This window comes from Pinus tabuliformis, chromosome J, assembly GCF_031772625.1.
Source record: "Pinus tabuliformis cultivar Carrire ecotype Pingquan chromosome J, CPIR1, whole genome shotgun sequence".
NCBI lineage: Eukaryota > Viridiplantae > Streptophyta > Pinopsida > Pinales > Pinaceae > Pinus > Pinus tabuliformis.
In genome coordinates this window covers 704,624,190-704,629,868 of record NC_142295.1, presented here as the reverse complement: position 1 = coordinate 704,629,868, position 5,679 = coordinate 704,624,190, and positions in this window count along the sequence as shown.

Below are 5,679 nucleotides of genomic sequence, written 5' to 3'. Positions count from 1 at the left end.
TCATCACAGGTTTACCCAAGTCCAAAGGAAAAAGTGTCATCATGGTAGTAGTTGACAAACTTACCAAGTCTGCACACTTTTGTCCATTATCTCATCCATTTAAAGCCAATACAATTTCTACGACATTTATGGAAACAATTCAAAAGCTACATGGAAACCCAAAGATTATTGTAAGAGACATAGATCCCATTTTCACTGTAAATTTTTGGACAAAATTATTTTCTTGTCTTGCTACTCAGTTAGCTCATAACTCATCTCATCATCCTCAATCTTATGGGAAAACTGACATAGTAAACAAATGTTTGGAAAGATTTATTCATTGCTTTGTCTTTGATAAATAGACACAATGGATCAAATGGTTGCCTCTGACTAAATGTTGGTAAAACACTTCCTTCCATACAGTAGCAAAAATGACCCCACTTATGGCACTTTATGGATATCATCCACCATCCATCACATCATATTTGAGAGAAAATTCTAAGGTTCAAGCAGTGGAAGATCACATCGAGCATCAAAAACGAGTTCTCCAACTCTTAAAGGATAACCTCACTTTGGCATAGAATAGGATGAAACAACAGGCATATCAACATCGCAACAAAAAAAAGTTTTGATGTAGGTGACCAGGTATTCCTGCGGCTACAACCATATAAACAAATTTCCCTCAAGAAAGCTAAGCAGGATAATAAATTATCACCAAAGTATTATGGTCCATAGAAGGCTTTGCAAAAGATTGGTACTATGGCATAAAAATTGGAGCTTCCTGCAGCTTCCTGAGTGCATCCAGCTTTCCATGTTTCATGTTTAAAGAAGGTTATAGGTGACTGATGATAGCTAAGCCACTTTGATATAGCAAAGCTACATATTTACATATATCATTTGTGGACCTATGGGTTATGGGACCACGTATATATCAGAAGCCTTTACATTAGCGGAATCATAACATAACCCGACCAAAAAATGTCAGTCCCACTTTGAACATTTAAGATTGGGATGCAAATAAATTAAAGCCCAGTTGATAACATATCGAGTTCGCTAGAAATGTTAACCCACTCACACATTCGAGCGTGATTACCGTTCGATCAATCAACGAAAAGACGGTCTTGATTGCCGGAACCCAACGAGGTTTTAATCCTGTTGTATAAACCCTCATTGCATCCATTTTTGTAATTAACAACCGTGCTTTTTTACACACGATATTTGTCCGATCACCTTCAACAGATGGTTTGATCATCTCTGGACTTTAAACTTGTTTTAATGATTTCTCGGGTCTGCTTTTAGAATTAAACTTCAACGCTTGTTACCACACGATGACCATAGATCTGTTGGATCTGTTGATCAAATGATCCTGATCTTCTTCCAGGTTTCTTCACGAATCTTGTCAGGGTTCTCTCGTTTCGGCAATATTATCCATCAATCTAGATGATCCGACAGTGTTGTTGTGTTACTCCATCGACTCCAGTTTCGATTGAGACTCTTCTCCTCTGTTGATCAGTTCTCTAATCCAATAATTATCATTCGCTTATTGCTATAATTCACGTTCAACACACATTTAACTTTGCCATACACTGTTTAAGGCGAAGATCATAGGAACTTCGTCCTTTACACTCGTACAAACATTTAACAACTTTACACGAAATAATGTAGATATAAAGACACAGACACACAATCAACTCAGATAAGATGTAGATACACAGCAACACGTATATTTCCATTATCTACATAATTCAATTATAGACTAAGGCCTCTCGGCCTTAACTCACAAATTTCCTTGCAACTACATTGTGTACTCTCCCTCCCTTATCACACAACATAGACTCTTTTTATAGAAAATTACAAAAGTGTGGATCATCTAAGATCCATGATTTTGATCCATGCTTTTCTCCTACAAATTGCCTAAAATCACTCAATCAAACCACTAAATCTGTCTATTCGCATACATGGAAGATAATTACATTTAATCAAGCCTTATAAAGACTTATTAATTCCATCAATTTAGCTTTGTTTTAAATAGCATTTGCCTTTGTTTGGAATGATTTTCCACGTTTCCTCTTTCACAGCTTTGGATTCCAATTTTGATTAAGAGTGGTTAGATGCTCTTGCATCAGACTCCCGAGGTACAAAAATCTATGAACTCCTGGTCATATGCTTCTCCTTGATCCCTTAGAAATTCTACCCACATCCTCTATGGAATTGCCTTTATGATCTTTCTGTGAGCTGCAACATTACCTCTGTAGTAACAAGTCCTCCTTGCTACACGATACCTCACCAAGCTTCTTTCCTCTAAGCTTAGTCTTTTGTCGTCTCTCTGGTTCTCTCCTCTTTTGAACCATTTGCACACTCCATGCTCTAGGCTACTGCAATCGTCTCACCTTCTTATGCCGCTAAATGTATGACAATATAAAGACCATAAACTATCCAATCTACAACATAACTATACCTCCTTCTGAACGCAGAATCTTCTTCTGCTCTGATACCAAAAATGATGACAGCTAAGCCACTTTGATACAACAAAGCTGCATATTTACATATATCATTCGTGGACCTATGGGTTATGGGCCCATGTATATATCAGAAGCCTTTACATTAGCAGAACCATAACATAATCCAACCAAAAAACATCAGTCCCACTTTGAATGTTTAAGACCAGAACCCAAATAAATTAAACCCCAGTTCATAACATATTGGGTCCGCCCGAAATGTTAAACCACACACACATTCGAGCGCGATTACTGTTCGATCAATCAACCAATGGATGGTCTTTATTGCCGGACCCCAATGAGGTTTTAATCCCGTTGTATAAACCCTCATTTCGTCCATTTTTGGAATTAATGGTCGTGCTTGTTTGCACGAGATATGCATCTGATCACCTTTCAATGGACGGTCTGATCACCTCTAGACTTTAAACTCATTTTAATGATTTCTCGGATATGATTTTAGAATTAAACTTCAACGCTTGTTACCATGCAATGACCATATATCTATTGGATCTGTCGATCAGATGATCCTAATATTCTTCTAGGTTTCTTCACGAATTTTGTCAGGGTTCTTTCATTCCACCAATATTATCCGTCAATCTAGATGATCCGACAATGCTGCTGTGTTACTCCATCGACTCTAGTTTTGATTGAAACTCTTCTCCTCCATTGATCAGTTCTCAAGTCCAACGATTATCGTTTGCTTATTGATGGAATTCGTGTTCAACACACATTTAACTTTGCCATACGCTATTTAAGGCGAAGTTCATAGGAACTTTTTCCTTTACACTCGTACACACATATTTAACAACTTTATAGGAAATAATGTATATATAAAGAGACAGACACACAATCAACTCAGATAACACGCAGATATACAATAACATGTATATTTCCATTATCTACATAATTTGATTATAGACTAAGGCCTCTCAGCCTTAAATCACAAATTGTCATGCGACTACATTGTGTACTCTCCCTCCCTTATCGCACAACACTGACTCTTTTTATAGAAAATTACAAAAGTTTGGATCATCTAAGATCCACGATTTTCTCCTACAAATCACCTAAAATCACTCAATCAAACCCCTAAATTTCTCTATTCGCATACATGGTAGATAATTACATTTAATCAAGTGTTCTAAAGACCTATCAATTCCATCAATTTAGCTCTATTTTAAACAACATTTTCCCCAGTTTGCTATGATTGTACACATTTCCTCTTTCATACCTTTGGATTCCAATTTTGATTAAGGGTGGTCAGATGCTCCTGCATAAGTGACAAGCTCCCAGTTAAAACAATATTACCAGAAATTGATGAGGAAGGAAAAATCATATTGGAACCTGAAGAAGTCACAGAAATAAGAACTTGCAAGCTACAAAATGGATCAATTTCAGAGTATCTCATAAAGTGGAAGAACTTACCCATTGAGGATTCCATATGGGAGGATGAGAATTTTATACAGAAGCATCGAAAACTACTCAAGCATTGAGGAAAACACTTTTTTGAAGGAGAGGGGCATGTTAGGTCCCTATAATACTAGTGATTCCCCCATTACTATTGTCATTGTAGCCCTTATTGTTATTAGTGTGCCCCATAAAAGCCCACTATTATTATTGTTGTGCCCTTATATTATTATTCTTATGTTGACTTTGATTACATTGTGACCCCTTAGACTCCTATATATAGAAACGAGGTTTAGTCATTTTTATCGTCCAATAATTTTTTATTTTTGTAATGTAAAGGAGGTTTCCCCCTCGAAGAGAATGATTTTGAAGTCATTGATCTATCTTTTCTATCTTTTAGTGAGCTGGTTTCATAACATGTTGTCTGTTTTGATTGATCCATTATGAAATTCTATATTTCGTTGGACTGCTTATCTTGTTTCCTCACCTCCTTGAAATTGATATGGGCACAAAAATGCAAGAAGACACTTACACCAGAAACCACAATATAAAAAATATGTAGGTATTTATACAAGTAAATTCATATTAAAATATAACAAAGACTAATGAGAACAAATGGGTTGAGAAAAGGAGAAGCAAATTCATAACAATGACTAGAACTTAAGAGAATAAGTCACATCCCAAAATAAAGAGAGAGAAGAATGATGATGATGTTGGTAATTTTGATGGAATTAAAATAGAATAGGGGACATGGAAAATCAACTAGCAACTAAAAATGAAAGAGGTTGATCCCAACAATTTTGAAATGGAGTTTGAGTATCTGATTTTTAAGTTGGAAATTATGTAACATTGAGTTTTGTGCTGTTAATTTTTAGATTGTTCTATGTTGTACCAATTACTTTAGCTCAATTCAATACTTCAATTAGCAATCTTTCCAATTACAATTAGTCTTTCCATTCATAAACAATAATTGGATATAGAATAATAGATGCAATGAAAAAGGAGATAATCAACACATCTACAAGAGACATCAGGTTTGGTCAAAGAATAGGGAAAACCCCCACTAGCGGGAAAGCCCTTTGAAATTATTCTTTTATTAGATTGTCATAAAATGTTCAGTAGAGAGAAAAATGAGCCCAATACAATATCATCTAGAAAAACAACCCAACAATATTTAGAAATATGCTTCTTGTATCAAAATATATTAGAGACAACTTTTCCCTTTTGCGGTCAACTGCAGTCAACTTCATTCTTCAGTCAAATCTGAGTCAAACTTCTTGGTCGCATGCATGAAGAGGTTGTGCAAGTGACTGCAAGTTTTTTCCACTCCCTTGATGCCTACAAGCCAATGACTATGATGTGGTTGCAACTGTAACCCAAAAACCCTAAAACAGATGTGAGCCTCAAACCTTGCAATTTCAGTCTCTTTGCAAACATTTTTTGTCATCCCTGCCTCACACCTGTGTGAGACAATGAATTTAGAAGAGAAGAAGATGTTTGGTGATGTCCAAATGATCTTGATGTAAATTGTATTTATAGGCTTCCAAGGGTGTCCAATTTTCTTTAGGGCCAACCTTGTTCAAATGTGCATATGTGGGATTTCCTTCATAAATACACTTTCCCTTATCCAATTTGAGTGATCTTTAGGTCGATTTTGGTCCTCTTGAAAAGAGGAATTCAATTCCATTATCATATCAATGATCTTTCCAAGTGAAATTTTACTATAGTTTCATATTTTTAACACTCCCTCTCAACTAGGGAGAATTCCACCTATCAATATATGTCCATCGATCAACAT